Source organism: Pinus tabuliformis, chromosome 5_1 (genome assembly GCF_031772625.1).
Source record: "Pinus tabuliformis cultivar Carrire ecotype Pingquan chromosome 5_1, CPIR1, whole genome shotgun sequence".
Lineage (NCBI taxonomy): Eukaryota > Viridiplantae > Streptophyta > Pinopsida > Pinales > Pinaceae > Pinus > Pinus tabuliformis.
In genome coordinates this window covers 195,712,482-195,731,587 of record NC_142305.1, presented here as the reverse complement: position 1 = coordinate 195,731,587, position 19,106 = coordinate 195,712,482, and positions in this window count along the sequence as shown.

The following is a 19,106-nucleotide window of genomic DNA, read 5'->3' as shown; positions in this document are numbered from 1 at the left end:
GTTTGTGGTGAAACCACTTTAAACATATAACTTTAGTTTGTGTCCCATTACATTAGTAATATAATTTATCTTATCAATGTTCTTCATTCCATTATTTAATGTATGCACCTCACATGTTGTCCAAAAAAAGATTGTAGTACTTTTGAACTATTAAGGGCGCAACTTTACATACGGCATTGCATATTTGGAAACATGCATAACATAGTATCACCCTACCTATGAAATGACCTCATAAAATTGGTCCTTAAAGTAGATTGCGTTGTCTTGAGATGAATAATCAAATTGTTTTAAAAAATAGCAATTGTTAGAACAATAATGTTTAATAGTGGACAATTCACAATCATCCATCACAATAAAACAAGCATTTACACTCTTGACAACTTAAATGTGGGCATTATCTTCTCATTGAAAATGTTTGAATTGTTGATTAACTTTGTTCTCATAGCAAGGTGTTTATACCCTACACGACCATCATTAGTGATGCAAACCATTGGCTTATAAAATAGGCAATGTGGCACATTGAAATCTACATGCAAGAAAAATATCCCCATAATAAGATAAACACCCCCCAACCCTTGATATTGGAGACCCCATTAACATAGGTCATCCAAGATTGAGCTCTCTTATGAGATGAACTTGGATGCATTTTGGAAGACATTGTAGGAATCTATTCGTCAACAAAATCATCAAAATGAAACGTGAGATTCGTTAGGGCATCGACCCAAGTTGGATTAGTCTTAGGAGTGCTAAACTATTAACTCTTTCTTTCTCTTTTAGTGTGTTGTACAAGAGAGGAGGATCAAATAGAACCAATAAACCCTAAACCTTGCAATAATAAAAGGAGAAAATAACACTAGGGTAGTGTGACATAAGATCCATAACACGTGTGCTAGAGAGAGAGCCACCAAGTGCACTCGAAATGTTAGGCCCCTATACTACTAGTGTAACCTCTTATTGTTATTAGTACAACCCCCTTATTATATTGTTGTACCCATGTAGTCCCCATATTGTTACTATTGTGCCCCATAGAAGCCCACTATTGTTATTATTATGCCCTTACATTATTATTGTTATGTCGGTTCTGATTATATTATGACCCCTTAAACTCCTATATATAGAAAAGAGGTCTTGTCATTTGTATCATCCAAGAATTGTTCATTTATGTAATATAAAGGAGGTTGCCCCCTCGAAGAGGCTGAATTCTAAGGTGTTGATCTATCTTTTTGTGAGTTGTTTCATAACATTTGGTATCAAAGTTGTGGATTCTAGGGTTTCACTGCTCCAAATAGGTCATTGTGGCATTTGCGCTATAACTTGTTTTCTGCGATGTTTCAGATGCTGCAAAAAAAACCCATTTGGGCCGAAATCGTTCTGAACCTCAGGTCTGAATTTCATAGATTTTCGCGCTATATTTGCGGAGCTATGATCTGAGGAAGTTGGCATTTTTGTAGACTCCTGAATTACATTCCAAATAGGTGACCTGGGGAAAATAGTCATAACTTGTGTTTTGAGCATCAGATTGAAATTTAGTCAGAAGTTACAGAAAAAGGACGAACTGTAGTTTCCTGTGTATATTTTTCAGATCCTAAGGTTAAAACAGTGACACATGGCACTTCATACAAGTTCACTCTTCTGAAAAGGTATATAATTAGGTCATCTTGGGAGATTGTGCATAACTCTTTCTTGGAGAATTTAAATTCGGTCAAATTGGTGGCATTGGAAAGAGGACACAGAGGGCTACTGCAGGTCATAATTTCAGAACTTAAAGATCCGAAAGTACAAAGTTGTTGTTTCAAGATCAAGCTCCTAAAATCAAGAAAAAACGAGATGAGAAAGTTTGATGGCAAGGATTCGGTAAATTGGATACTACAGATGGAGAAATATTTTGATCTACATGGTGTACCATTATTACAAAAGGTATGTATTGCATCTTCATATTTAGAACAAGATCAATTTTTATGGTATAAAGGGCTTCATTCTCGTAAACAACTTGTTACGTGGTCAATTTTCACGGAGGAAATTATAGCACATTATGAGAATACAAAGAGCAACACCTTCTTTAGAGCAACACCACAACAATTGGAAGAAAAAAGAGAAAAAGGGCTTTGTTACAAAGTGGAAAGAAAAATTATGGCAACAAGGAATTCTACCCCTCACAACTATAAAGATGGAAGTATTGTTTCTCCTAGCCTTCCACAACCTACAAGGGTTACACCACAACAATTGGAAGAAAAAAGAGAAAAAGGGCTTTGTTACAATTGTGATAGAAAATGCACTAAAGGTCATAAGTGTGCTGAGAAGAAATTATTTTAAATATAGTATGAAGAGGAGGAAGAAAATGATCAAGAAACATCAAAAGAAGAGGATATACGCCAAGATGCAACCCCAGAGAAAGAAGAAATGAATCCGACCATATCTTCTAAAGCATTGGCAAGAATTACCACTCCCAAAACTCTTAAGGTAGAAGGACATATCAAGAAGAAAAAGGTTCAAGAAGTGAAAGATCACATCAAGAAAGAAAAAATGAATCCAACCATATATTTTAATGCATTGGCCAGAATTACCACTCCTCAAACTATCCAGATAGAAGGACATACTAAGAAAAAAATGTTCAAGAAATGAAAGATCACATCGAGCATCAAGAAATGAATCCGGCCATATCCTGTAAAGCATTGGAAGAAATTACCACTCCTCAAACTCTCAAGATAGAAGGACATATCAAGAAGAAAAAGGTTCAAGTAGTGAAAGATCACATTGAGCATCAACAACAAGTTCTCCAACTTTTAAAGGATAACACCACTTTGGTGCAAAATCGAATGAAACAACAGGTAGATCAACATCGTAGTGAAAAATGTTTTGATGTAGGTGATTGGGTATTTTTACTTCTACATCTCAAGCAAGCTATTTATGAGAAGGAAATGTTGGCAATACTACATGCACTTAAGAAATGGCGACCTTACCGAATGGGAAGACACTTCAAGGTAAAAATGGATCATGATAGTCTTAAATACTTTTTAGAACAATTATTATCTTTAGAAGAACTGAAAAAATGGGTCACAAATATGTTGGGTTATGACTTTGACATGATATATAGAAAAGGGAAGCAAAATTTTGTTGCAGGTGCACTCTCAAGAAAGGATGAGGATGTGGAAGCATTGTTCTGTGCTATTTCTATTATCCAACCAGATTGGATAAACAAAGCAAGGGATGAATGGAAGAAGGACGAAGAAATATGGCCACTCATTCAAAAGTTACAGAAGGTCCCAATTCAAACAATATGGCCACAACTTGAAGAGGAAGGAAAAATCATATTGGAACTTGGAGCAATGATAGAAGCAAGAACCCGACAGCTATGAAATTGGTCAATTTTAGAGTATCTCATCAAGTGGAAGAACTTACCCGTTGAAGATTCCACATGGGAGGACAAGAATTTTATACAGAAACATCAAGAACTATTCAAGCGTTGAGGACAAAACTTTTTGAAGGAGAGGGGCATGTTAGGCCCCTATCCTACTAGTGTAACCCCTTATTGTTATTAGTACAACCCCCTTATTATATTGTTGTATCCATGTAGTCCCCATATTGTTACTATTGTGCCCCATAGAAGCCCACTATTGTTATTATTGTGCTCTTACATTATTATTGTTCTGTTGGCTCTCATTATATTATGACCCCTTAAACTCCTATATATAGAAAGGAGGTCTTGTCATTTGTATCATCCAAGAATTGTTCATTTATGTAATATAAAGGAGGTTGCCCCCTTGAAGAGGCTGAATTCTAAGGCGTTGATCTATCTTTTCTATCTTTTTGTGAGTTGGTTTCATAACATGAAAGAAGATCACAACCATGAACAAATGAGAGCATGTGCTCCTAAGTTAACCATTTCTATAAATAATGCATAGATGACAATGATATTTTGATGTGAAATGCAAATAAGAGGGTTTAATTATATCTTTCCTAAGTAGTTGGGTGCTTTCCCCATGAGAGACTATGGCCCCTCCAACCCTTGATATTGGAGACCCCATTAACATAGGTAGTCCAAGATTTAGCTCTCTTATGAGATGAACTTGGATGCATTTTGGAAGGCATTGTAGGAATCTATTTGTCAACAAAATCATCAAAATGAAATGTGTGAGATTCGTTAGGGCATTGTTGGATTAGTCTTGGGAGTGCTAAACTATTAACTCTTTCTTTATCTTTTATTGTGTTGTAAAGAGAGGAGGATCAAATAGAACCAACCAATAAACCCTAAACCTTGCGATAGGCAAAGGAGAAATTAACACTAGGGTAGTGCGAGATAAGATCCATAAGAAGTGTGCTAGAGATAGAGCCACCAAGTGCACTCTTAAGAAGATCACAAACATGAACAAATGAGAGCGTGTGCTCCTAAGTTAATCATTTCTATAAAGAATGCATAGATGACAATGGTCGTTTGATGTGAAATGCAAATAAGAGGGTTTAATTATATTTTGCCCAAGTAGTTGGGTGTTTTTTGTTGAAAATAATATTGAGAGGAGGGGGGGAGGGGTGAATTAGTATTATCAAATCAATATAACTTTTTTCATTTCCATATTCAGATTCATATACGCTACTTAAGTTAAGGCAAACCGCGTGTATACGCAACTGTGTGTAATGCAACAAGCGTATATCTAGTAAACTTGTGATTTAGTTAGTTGATCCTTAATGAGTGCACCATAACATTATTAACCATATTAACAGTAAACAGGTGTAGTAAAACATAATAGATCATCACACATAAGAAACACACATGAACACCATGATATAAGGTGGAAACCCAATGTGGGTGAAAACCACCTGCTGCAATTCGTCTCTATCTTCTTTAATAAGAAACTTCTTTTTACAATGGTTTTGTACTGGTGCAGTTTTATACCAGTACGCAGGCTTCTACCTGCAGAAGGCTACAACCTTCTCTCGTTCTCCAGACTCTCCTGCAAGGGAGCTACAACCCCCTTAGCTCTTGTACTAGCTGATCCATTTACTAGTACGTAGGCACCGGCCTACTGAAGGCTCCAACCTTCACTCGTTTCCCAGCTGCTCTTGGAAGGGAGCTACAACCCCCTGGCTCTTGTACTGGCCGATATGTTTACCAGTACGTAGGCGCCGGCCTACAGGACTCTACGATCTTCTTTCTTCCTCCAGGGACCACGTTTCATAAATTTTCAGACTGGATACTCCTGAAGCACAACACCATAAACTGAAGGCCACGTTTCATCCAATTTTCATACTGGACCCATCAACAACATTGAAGCACAAAATTAATCATCACAGCAATACACCCATCAACTACACCTGCATCATCAATCTCTAAATCACCCACTACTGAAACACTGAAACCCTGTCAACAACAAAGTCACCAGAACACAGAATAGACAACAGAACTCTGCAACAATAACCAAATCCAACTGCAACTTCAAATATCATATCTCATAATGTATACGCTACTATGAAGAACCAAACTAGCGTACATACGTGCTTTCACCAAATCCAGCCCGCGTGCAGATCTACAAATATTTACTCATATCTTTGCAGCTGTTCCAGACATCAGTCATACCCAGATCATAACATTCATACAATAAAACATGCGTCAATAATTCAGATCTAGTCTATCCATAATCAAACCATATAATGATAAACATTCCAAGCCTTAAGATCCCGATCCATCATTCATCATCATCCACATGAATGCATCCTTGGTTCAGATCAAGCAAAGCATCACAAACCCATAACCAGCATACTAGATCTCACACTTCATCAGATATATATCACTTGCACTTCCACCCCTTGGCCTAATGATCTTCTCCTTATATAGGTTTAGGCCTCTTTCAATACCATGGTCCAAAACCACTTAGAACCAATACCTTGGACCCAATACTTAGGGTCAACACTTCAGACCAAATACCATGGACCAAATACCATAGACCAAAACTTAGTCTTCCGAAATGTACGTGCCTTTCCTTCTGTGAACCTGTGTGTGTACATATACGCGCCTTTTGTTCTTCTCACCCGCGTGTATATGCATTTTCATCAAGGTTAACCTGCGTATATCTCTCTCTTGACCTGCTGTACTATGATTTGTCATCTGATTGAGTTGCCACCCGTATCATACCTCTGAGTGAGTTGCCATCAAGGACAACACCTGCATCATAATGCCAACACTTTCCCCATGAGAGACTATGGGACCCCCAACCCAAGGTATTGGAGGCCCCATTAACATAGGTTTTCCAAGATTTAGCTCTCTTATGAGATGAACTTGGATGCATTTTGGAAGGCATTGTAGGAATCTATTTGTCAACAAAATCATCAAAATGAAATGTGTGAGACTCGTTAGGGCATGGGCCCAAGTTGGATTAGTTTTGTGAGTGTTAAACTATTAACTCTTTCTTTCTCTTTTAGTGTGTTGTACAAGAGAGGGGGGGATCAAATAAAACCAACCAATAAACCCTAAACCTTGCAATAAGCAAAGGAAAAAACAACACTAGGGTAGTACGACATAAGATCCATAACAAGTGTGCTAGAGATAGAGCCACCAAGTGCACTCGAAAGAAGATCACAACCATGAACAAATGAGAGCATGTGCTCCTAAGTTAATCATTTCTATAAAGAATGCATAGATGACAATGGTCTTTTGATGTGAAATGCTAATAGGAGAGGGTTTAATTATACCTTGCCCAAGTAGTTGGGTGCTTTCCCCATGAGAGACTATGGGCCCACATAACTAACTCTTATTAACTAGGTTGACCATGGCCAAACTTGATGATAATGATCACATATAGCTTGGCCATTGAATATGGAGCTTACCATCCCCCCTATGTCGAACTAGAGGCCACATAGAGAAAATGGGGATTATAAATAATAGCGGGTTTGTATATACCTAATTAAATACAAGGAAAATCATAGTTGAAGTAAAAATGAAAGTGGGCTGATAAACACTCAATACAATAAAAGGGAAATGATAGTCAAAATACAAAATGAGAGTTTGTGTATGGATATCCACCTTAACATGGGGATAGTCACTGGTGAAATGTAAATGAGAGTGGGTTTATGAATACCCAACTTAATGCAGAGGTAGGTTGTGACAAAAGCTTAAAATGGGGGCTATCAACAAAATATGAACAAGTAGTTTTAAAGAGAAGGCATTACATAAGATACATACCCCCCCTTAATGTTGAACAAAGGCCATATAACGAAGACATTCCATAGTATTCCCCATAAATGGCATGTCTCCCATCCATGTCTGTTTCCACATGCTAGTGAAGTTGACCTTTTGCTAAGGTATATTAAATAAGTTGGCAAGTTGCTATGTTGAAAATATAAAGGCTGAGACAAGCTATCCTTGAGAATGAAGTTGTTGAATGCGGTGCATCTAGAATGGAGCAACACCATAATGTGAAGGGAGAGCTATTGAAACATGTTGAGAATCATATATTTAAAACAAAGTGTTCTTGAGGAAGCATTTGTAGAAGGCACACCAATAAGTAGGGCACATCAATTTTCATAGAGAAATATGCACTATAATAAGTTGTGTCCTGTATAGAAGAATCTTTAACAAGTAGTGGGAAAGACGTTGGCACACCATGAGTAGGATCCTCATCGATATCACCAATCATCATTTTATCCTTTCCTTGTTGCTGTCAATAATTGAAAAGGAATGACCCATACGTGGCATGTTGAGAAATCAATAGAGCTACAATTGAAATGATTTCTCTTAAACTTGATAACTACTTGTGATATTCTTTTACTATTCTTTCTTATTATCTTCTTCTTTTCTTATTATTATGTTGTTCTTATCATCAAACAACTACCAAAAACATGAAGATCAATAGTACACAGGGACACAAGATGTAGGCTACTAGCCAGGGCCAAAACCTCTCTTAGAGAGGAAAACCGACGAAAATTTCTTCTCTTCTTATAGATTCTTCAAATGACAAATTCCAAGACCTCTAGACCAAGACCCTTCCAAGACCAAGTCAAAACTTCTAGAGGATGTGCTTATTCTTACCAAGTCAAACCAAGTCAAATCTCTTCCAATTGCAGAACTTCAACCCCCATCTTCAGATTTCGGTCCTCACTATAGGTCTAAAATTTTCGCCCCCCTACAACTAGCTGCAACTTCACATGTGTGGGTGAAATAGGGCTCCTAAGGCTTCCCCCTTCCCTCGCTTGGGCTGCTTTCTCTTCAAAGGCTTGTAGGTGACCAAATCAACTTTTTCTCTTCCAATTTTGACCCTTCTTTGATGACTTGAAAACTTTGGCCTTGATGCTGCACAAATCCTAACCTTTCTTTGCACGAGAGAGAGAGAGAGAGAGAGAGAGAGTGTAAAAACTAGAAATTTCATCTTCATTCTTCCTTCTAGTCCTTTCCTTGCCTTCTTCCTTTTTGTTCTTGCTTCCTTGATGAGTGAGTGAATGATTTTCCAAATGAGGTCGAATGGTCTCTTATATATAGCCATTTCAGGATGACAAATTGCCCAATTAGGCTGACTTCTCTGCTGTCAAGCCGACTTGGTCTTGGAGAGGGGTAATTTGAAACTTTTGACTCAAAAATAATTCTTTTGACGTGTTACAAGATTCCTAATGGTGTATTTACATATGACGATGACTCTTTGACTTCTTGACTCTATGACAAAACCTAGAAGCACTCAATGGGTGCTTGACCTAAAATAAATTGACCTTGAGCATGAAACCCATGCTATAAATAATAATAATAATTTTCTTTTTCTTTTTACAATATACAAAAATCAAGAGTACATTACATATTTTGAAGACAGAACCTAGTTACATATTTCAACACTCCCTCTTAACTAGGGAAGTATTCATAATGGCGCAAGGACATTCTCATACTAAAGAGATCTCATAAAAAGAGTCGGATTGGTATGCCATCTCATAAGCTATATTTTCAGCTTATATTAGTGATCTCATCATATCTACGAATATTGTCATATAGCAAGGCCTTGACTAACCACTCTATCTCTACACAAGATTATAACACAATGTTGAGGAGACAATGACTTATAGACACCACCATCATTGTCTCTCAAGGCACATACCCCATTTGGATGTTCACAAAGTATGTACTGTTAGGACCATTCCTGTCTTGGATTAAAACATCCTCAAGGAATTTCCTCTTCGACTACTGTTACTTGTTGGATGCCCTACCTTGTCCTCAAAGAGTATCAGAATTCAAATACTTACCCAATCCTCCATTCTTTCTTCATAATGTGAAGACAAGAATGATGTGTCTCTCTCTCCCTCTCAACTAGGGAGGAGTCATCAACCAATCCAAGCTTGTTTCTCAAATACACAAGCTTCTTATTAGGAAGACATTTTGTCAAAATATCAGCTACCTACTCGTCAGTGGAGATATATTGTAGCTCCACTAGCCCATATTGCACCAATTTTCGTATGTAATGATACTTGTTGTTCATGTGCTTCATCTTTGCATGGAATATGGGGTCTTTAGACAACCTTATGCAACTTGTGTTTTCACATTGTATAATTGTAGGGTCCATCAGTCCTTCAAACAAATTGGATAACAACGTCCTCAACCAAACAACTTCTCTACTGACTTCACATGCAACAATGTATTCAACTTCAACGTACTTAATGCAATCGATTCTTGCTTTCTACTCATCCATGAGAACGTAGAGGTTCCCAAGCTAAAACATCCTCCTATAGTGCTTCTTCCATCTGACTCACTGCCTCCCCAATCTGAATCAGTATATCCCATTAGTTGGATATTGTTCTTTCCATCATACTTCAAGCAGTAATGTATTGTCCCTCAAAGATATCTCAATATATGTTTGGTTGTTATCTAGTGGTCATGTCTAGGCTACATTTGAAACTGATTGAGAATATTCATTGCAAAATAAATATTTGGACATATGTTTATGAGATACATCAGAGAGCCAACCAATTGTCTATAACTTGTGGGATCCACAGGGCTTGATTCTAAACTTCTTAGCCTTTTCAAATTTGTGACCATGGGAGTTGTCATTGATTTTCTATCCATCATGCCAAACCTTTGTAGCATCTTGATTACATACTTTCCTTGACCTAGATATACTTCACCAGGTTTTTGCCAAACTTCCAACCCCAAGTAATAATGCATAAGCCCTAGATCCTTCATATCAAATTTTGCTGCCAATTGTTTCTTGCATTCTTGAATACGACTTTCCACACCTGTTATGAAAAGGTCATCCACATATAGAAAAATTATCACTAATTCATCCTTCATTATTTTGATATAAAGAGTTGGATTTGCTAACTCTTTGAAAACCCCATTCTTTGTAGATATGTATCCATCCTAGCATTCCAAGACCTTGGGGCTTGCTTAAGGCCATACATTGCCTTCTTTACCCTGTATACATGAGTTTCTTTATTATGTACTTCAAATCCCAATGGTTGTTCAATATATACTTCTTCATCAATGGTGCCATTCAAGAAAGTTATCTTCACATCCATTTGATGGATGTTCCATCCCATAGTTGCTGCCAAGGAGACCAACGATCTTATAGTTGTGTATCTTGTTGTAGGTGAAAATGTTTCTTCATAATCGATGCCTTCTTTTTTAGAGAAATCCCTAGCAACAAACCTTGCTTTGTACTTGTCAATGCTTCCATATGCTACATGATTAACCTTGTAGAGCCATTTGGAAGTCACAACAGATTTTTCATTCAACTTAGGAACAATTTCACAAACTCCATTTTTCATTATAGACTGATATTCGTCTTTCGTGGCATCTTTACATTCTTGATGTTTGACAACTTCTTCAAAGGAGGATGGTTTTTCTGCAATCAATTTTGTTATGTAGGCTCCATACCTTGAAGATCTTTTAGGCTTTTTACTTTCCTTGGATGTTCCTTTTGCTGTAGTGTGTCCTTCTACTTCTTGTAGAGTTGATGTCAACCAGGTGGGTCTCTTACGAGTTTCAGGGATTATGACTTGTTGCACAGGTTCAATGGGACCTTTGTCTTCATTATTAGGTATAGTATCTTCTTCTTCCCTTGGACATTCTTCAAATATAGGTAGTTCTTCATCATTAGAATCAATCAAGAAATCTTTAGACTTCTTGAAGGCAATGTTTTCATCAAAAATCACATCTCTACTTACTTCATTTCAGCGACCTTCCTTGATGTAGATCTTATATTCCTTTGACGTGGTACTGCAGCCAACAAATATGCCCTTCATTCTTGTAGGATCATATTTCTTCCTTTTATCTTTTGGAATGTGAATGTAGACAGGGAAACCAAATATTCAAAGATGATCTACATTAGGTTTTCATCCAGTAAACACTTCTTCAGGAGTTATGTTTTCAAGTATCTTATGAGGACTTAGATTTTGAATATAGTTTGTTGTTTTGGATGCTTCACCCCATAGTAATTGAGGTAAGCCTTAATCATGTAACATAACTCTAATGTATTCTTCAATTGTACAATTTTTCCTATCTGCTACTCCATTTTGTTCTAGATTATATGGAACTATCAACTCCCTCTTATTTCAAACCTCCTTATAGAAAGCTATGATTTCTTTTGATGTGTATTCCCATCCATTGTCATATCTTAGAACTTTTATCTTCCTTTCTGTAAGATTCTTTACTTCTGATTTGAATTCTTGAAATTTATCAAATCCTTCATCTTTTAAGTAAATAAATCCAAGTCTTTCTTGAGTGGTCATCAATGAAAGTCACATAGTATAGATGACCTCCAAGAGATTTTGTAGCCATAGGACCACAAACATCAAAGTGAATGAGATCCAAGATTTCCTTAGATCTTAAAGCACTGCTTTCAAAGGGTTTCCTTACATTTTTACCTAGAGCACATCCTTTACAAATTCCTTCACGCTCTTCCTTTAGTTCAGGGGTGCCATTTACCATAGAGTTCAAGGATGGTAATATTTTGTAATGAAGGTGTCCAAACCTTCTATTCCAAAAGTCACATGGATTGATTTCAAGGTGACATTAGGCTTGAGAGAGAGGTGTAAGTAATTTGTAGAGCCTTCCCTCACGAATCCCAATGATTTTTGCATTATCAATGCTAGAACCCTTACCCCATACCATAATTTTTCCATATACAAAAATAATTATATCTCCTTTATCTTCTAAATAAGAAATAGAAAGTAAATTTTTCTTCAAACCTAAGACATATAGTATCTTGTTGAGATGTATGTTCCTATTGAGCTCCAAAACTGCCCTTCCCTTAGCAACTTTTCTCATTCTTCCTTCTTTATTTTTCCATGAAAAATGCATCCTTATCATCAAAAACCATTATACATTGCCTCAAGGAGTATATTTTAGTGTTTTACATGTTATACTTTTATGTTTTCTATTTACATAAGTTTTTGTCTTTTAGCTACAGAACGCAGCCACATTCTGCAGCTAATCGACTGTTCCGCAGCTACTTCCATGCTTTTGCAGGTTCCAGGTGTCAAGAGGGGAAAATGACTACATGGGTAGCTTGGAAAACATCAGGGCATGGATCGTGTCCTATTCACTTGGCCCAGATCGACAAGGAAGACTCTGGTCAAAGGGAAGTCAAACATAGAAACCTAAGGCAAATAGGACTCTGTTCTGTACATGTTTCTTAGTGATGGGATCCGAAGCAGTTTCTTGAGGCCACGAACTTCATCTGCCACTTGTGTAAACTAAATCCAACAACCATTACCTTGGATTTATGTCTCCAACAACTAAGGAAGAGGATTCGATGTACCTGTCTGCCTACGTGTTTTGCTGTAGCTTATTTTTCTCCTTAAAACAGTTGTATAATTTATCTATAAATACCTATGTGAAGAATGCAAAGCCAATTTGATTTTTCTCATGTGTTAAACTTAGATTACCGCTTTGTAATTTGGAGAACTCATTCTCTATTTTTAATATAAACACTGTGCGTTTCATGGATACCTGAGAGCATTGTTGGAGTGTTGATTAAGTGCATATAACTTGAGCAGTTGCAGAGGGCCCCTGCGCTAGTTAAGGTTACATTTTATTTTGTTTTGTCTTTCATAGTTGAACTGTAAATTCACTGTGTTTTTCCATGATGTTTATAACCATTTTCTAACTTTGTTCATAATGCAGTTTTTGTCATCTTTTTACTAACGTAGAATAGTTTTATTTCAGTACAAGAATAGTCTTTTGGTTTAATTTCTTTTCAGTTTCTTATCAGTAGCTTGAAGTTGAGTTCAATAGTGTAGAGTAATTTATCTCATTTGCTATTCATTAGACTTTAGATTTTGAATTAAATTGATCAATGCCATTTTATTATTAGTTTAGTGACTCATGTTGTAGGTGAATGTTTCTAAAATCCCTTCTAGTTGATGGTTCATCTTAAACTGAGTGGTGGAAGATTTCACTTATGTAATGAGTCTTTTTATGCATTTTTGTATTTATTTTCTCTTAGAACAATGAAGTATGGAATCCCTCAAAATGTTATCACGAGGAGGTTGTTCTCCCAAAATTGTGTAGCAGAGTGACAAAGCATTTCATTTAGGTTTTTTTTTAGTAGACTAGTTGCAATTTCATTTTCAGTCTTAGTTTTGCATTTAGTTTTGTTGCAATTTCATTTTCAGTGTTTCATTAAGTTTTGATTCTGCAATAGACTAAACAGTAGTTGTAATCTCATTTTCAGTATTTCATTTTTGTTTTCATCATAGATAGCTGCAATTTCACTTTTAATATTTCATTAAGCTGATTAGACAGTAGTTGCAACTTCACTCTTAAGTTCCTTTAGTTCATGTTTTGGAAACAATCATAAGAGCAGAAATAGAAACCCTGTTTTCCTTTTCTTGACTAAACTTTACTTCCAAATCTAACTTTAAGTACTCTTAGTCCTCATTTCATTTCTTTAGCAGAAGTAGATTTAAGGTTTTTGTTAAATACATTGTACATCATTAGGGATTAAAGGATTAAAAACCCCAAAACAACTTAAAACTCAAAAACACTGAAGTAAGAAGGGCCATCTAGCACATATAGTGCACTACACTTCATCAGTTTACGATAATCAGATTGATAATTTATGTAGAGCAATTTAGGACAATAAATTTACCAAACATTTTGGTGCCATTGCTAGGGAAGTGTAACTAGGTAGCCTTATCCCTTAAATTCATAAAAAAAAAAGAAAAAAGAAAAACAACAAAACAAAACAATGACATGCATAGAGAAAGAGACTCTAGGGTTAGATTTATAGCTAGGGGAAGAAGTTCAATTCCCCAATGTTGGAAATAATACTTGGGGGGGGGGTGTGAATCAGTATTATCAAATCAATAAAACTTTTTCATTTCCATACTTAGATACATATACGCTACTTCAATTAAGGGAACTCGCGTGTATACGCAACTATGTCTAATGCAACTAGCGTATATCCAGAATACTTATGATTCAATTAATCCATTAAATTTTGATATTTAGTTAGTGCATCAGAACTTCTTTAACCATATGTATAATAAGCAGGTGCAGTTAAACATAACAGATCATCACACACAAGAAGCACACATGAACACCATGATATAAGGTGGAAACCCAATGTGGGTGAAAACCACCTGCTGTAAGTCGTCTCTATCTTCTTTTAATAAGAAACTTCTTTTACAATAGTTCTGTACTAGTGCAGTGTTATACCAGTACGCAGGCTTCTACCTGCAGAAGGCTACAACCTTCTCTCGTTCTCCAGACTCTCCTGGAAGGGAGCTACAACCCCCTTAGCTCTTGTACTAGCCGATCCACTTACTAGTACGTAGGTGCTGGCCTACTGAAATGCTCCAACCTTTACTCGTTCTCTAGCTGCTACTGGAAGGGAGCTACCACCCCCTTAGCTCTTGTACTAGCTGATGTACTAGTACGTAGGTGCCAACCTACAGAAGGCAATAGCCTTCTCTTTCTTCCTCCAAGTACCACGTTTCATACATTTTTAGACTGGATACTCCTAAAGCACAACATTATAATCTGAAGGCCACGTTTCATCCAATTTTCATACTGGACCCATCAATATCATTGAAGCACAAAACAATCAATACTAGCATCATCAATTTCTGAATCACTGAAACCCTGCCAACAACACAGTCACCAGAACACAGAGCAGACTACAGAACTCTGCAATAACAATCAAACCCAACTGCAACTTCAAACATCATACTTCATTATGTATACGCTACTACGATGAATCAAACCCGCGTATAGATCTATACATATTCAATCATGACTTTGCGGCTGTTTCAGACATCAGTCATACCCAGATCATAACATGCATACAATAAAACATGCACCAATAATTGAGATCTAGTCTATCCATAATCAAACCATATAAAGATAATTCATTCCAAACCATTTGATCCCAATCTATCCTTAGATCTTGTTCTCCATCAACCGGTGGGATTCCTCCTTAGCAGAGGAAATAGGGAAATAGATAACTCATTTGGATTCCCTATAGTGGATGAGGAAACACATACCACAATGAAAAACATCTCACTATCTGTCCTCCCAAACTTTTATGGGTTAAGAAGTAAGGATTCTGAAACATTTTTGTTTGAGTTTGAAATCTTGTGCATAACATATGACTATCTAGAAGACTCTCAAAAACTCAAATTGTTCCCTTCAACACTAAAAGGGCCTGCTTTGAAATGGTTTATGGGGTTAGTCACTCAATCCATTAGAACTTGGAATGACATGAAACAGGCATTTCTGGATAGATACTTGGATTAGTGTATGCCTACCAATCATAAAGATGAGGTGTTCAAAATAATGAAAAAAGAAGATGAAAACTTAGAGGATTTGCTTGAGAGATTCAACTATAATTTGAAAAGAGCAAAAATGAACAATCTAGATGAAGAAAATTTGAAAGCTCTTTTGTTAAAGGCCATTAGAGATGAGTGGATAGATATCCTTAACATGATGGGGAAGGGAGATATCTCTCAACTTCCATTGAGTGACATAGCAAAACTATGTATTCATCTCTCAAGAGGGAAATCTAAAACAAGAAAAGGGCCGAGAGATCCTTCTCTTGTTAGAGCAAACAAATATGCAACTAGATCTATAACTAGGGCATAAATTGGAAATATGCTTGATGAGTTCAAAACTGACATTTTAGGGAGCCTAGTGAGCAACTAGACACCCTTAAAATTCAAAACAAGCAGAAAACAGAAGCTGATGCTTTAGCCATCTTTTGTCCAAAATGCAGAAAGAAACATGCTTTAACGGAATGCCCTTTAGATGCAAAACTTGTAGAAACTTGTATGATTTGTTTAGAAAGTCATGAGACCAAGGATTGTCCCTGAATCCCAGGTTTTAAGGCTGTCTTTCAAGAGGAAACAGTCCCAAATTTTGCAGAACCTCTTTGTTTTGTTGCAAGAAGACCTTGGCAGGGGCCACAAAATCAAGGATTTAACAATCCAATGTATCTTCAGCCCCCACCAAACTGGAATTCTTGGCAGCAACCTTGGCCTCAACCTCAATCTCAGTATCAATCTCAACCATGGGCGCAAGGGATACAAAATCTTTATGGAAGATTTGCTCAATATTATCAATATCCTCCATCTTATCAGAGTTATTCTCCCCCACAAAATCAGCAGCAAAATCAACAACCACAACTTCAAAATCAGAACCCTCAACTTTCATTACCATTTTCACAAAAACCTCCACAATAGAGTCAAAATCCTCAACTCTTACTTCCATTTCAACAAAAACCACATCAACTACCTGCCCAACCATTGCCAAACCCCAATAATAAAATCCCTCAGAATGCTTACATGGTAGAAGGACAACAATTTCCAACTTACATGATTACTCCTCTAGATCTTAATGATGTTCAACTTAGATCTGGTAGAATATTAGAAAAGGAAAAACCTTCTATAGTCATTCAAGAACAAGATATCTCTGAGGAAGACTCTCTAAAAGTCAATAAAAGTTTGGAGGGAACATCCCTCCAAAACCAAAACATTTAAAAAGAAAAACAAAAAGAATCAATAAACACAACTCCTGTCATTGAGCAACCAGTATCTACTTCTACACCTCCTTTTCCCGAGAAATTACAAGTTGATAAAGGGGTAGAGAAACAGAGCTTGTTGCCCAATTATGACTTTCTAGATGAATTGAAGAATGTTTGTATCAAAATTACTTTGTTACAAGCCATTAGAGAATTTCCTATTCTAGCTAAAACAATAAAGGAGTTGAGCATTAAAAGACCAGGAAGGAAACTAAGAGAAACAAAACGAATTCACTTGGTAGGAAAGATAACAGACATCATGATGGGAAAGATTTCCATGCAGAAATATGTGGATCCAGGAAGTCAAATTATCAAGACACATATAAATGAAATATTCCAAACACATTGGTTGACTTAGGGGCAGTGATAAACATTATGAGTAGACAAACTATGGAGCAACTTAAACTTCCTAATCTTCTTTACACACCTACCTTGCTACAACTTGAAGATAGATCAGTAATCAAACCAGATGGTGTGCTAGAAGACATTTCAATATCCTTAGATTCTTGGGAATATCCTATCGATTTCATGATTTTAACTCCCAAGAATAATCTAGGAGGACACCGACTCATATTAGAAAGACCTTGGCTGGCCATAACTGATGCTTTTATTAGTTGTAGATCTGGTGACATATATATTTCTGAGGGTAATTCAACAAAGAAATTTAATTTGTATCCTATAGAAAAAGCAATCACAGAAATAGATGACAAGGAATGGATTGATGAAGAAGATGATATTCAACCTCTCTTTACTATGTCAGAAATTAGTGAAGATAGTCAAATTTTGAACACATTGGAAAATTTTGAAACATCTTCATAATATGATCATGCACAATTCCAAGAAAAATCTAATGTTGAATACTTGTCATCTAGGCAGATGTCTCTTTATTCCATAGAATAGTTTGGTAGCTCCACAATTGAAATTTTTCCAGGTAGGACATTGAACATAAACAAAAATTTGGAGAAACTACAACAAGAAGAGCTAACCAAAACATTACAAAAAAATTCTGCGGCATTTGCATGGGAATACACCGACATGAAAGGTATTGATCCTAAGACTTATATCCATCATATCTATATTGAGGAAAACAATAGACCAATCAGACAACCTCAGAGAAGAATGAATCCAAATCTTAGGGAAATTGTGAAAGAAGAGCTTCAAAAATCACTCAATGTAAACTTCATTTACCCAATTTCAGATAGCCAATGGGTTTCACCTTTGCTAATTGTGCCTAAAAAGAATGGAAAATGGAGGGTGTGCATTGATTACCGAGAATTGAATAAATCAACCTTGAAATATCACTTTCCTTTGCCCTTCATAGATCAGGTATTATATACATTAGCAAGTAAGAAGTATTTCTCATTCTTGGATGGTTTTATTGGTTATATTCAAATTTAGGTAGCACCTGAGGATCAGGATAAAACCACATTTACTTGTCCATGGGGAACTTTTGCCTAGTTAGTACTTCCTTTTGGGTTATGTAATGCACCTGCAACATTCCAAGAGCAGTACTAGGAATTTTTTTTGATCTAATACATGATTGTGTAGAGGTATATACGGATGATTTTACAGTCTATGGTAACACATTTGAAGAAGCTTTGGAAAATATGGAAAAAGTATTTAAAAGATGTAAAGAAACAAACCTTTCACTAAGTCATGAAAAATGCTTTATGATGTTTACAGAAGGTATTGTTTTAGGACATCACATTTCAGGAGATGGAATTAAAGTTGACAAATCTAAAGTTGAAGTCATCTCTAAGTTGTCAATTCCAAGTTGCCAAAGGGATGTTAGAAGTTTTCTAGGATTTACAGGATACTATAGAAGATTTATAGAAAACTTCACTAAAATAGCATCTCCACTCTTCAAATTGCTTACAAAATATTGTGAATTCAAGTGGAATCTTGATTGCCAACTAGCATTTGAAACCTTGAAAGCAAAAATATATGAAGCACCTATTTTAAGAGGACCAAATTGGAAACTTCCTTTCTATATTTCTATAGATGCTTCAAATACAGCTCTGGGAGTTGTATTGGGACAAAAAGATTTGATTCCTTATGCCATTTACTATACAAGTAAGAATTTGACTCCCACTGAGTTGAATTATACTGTAACTTAAAAAT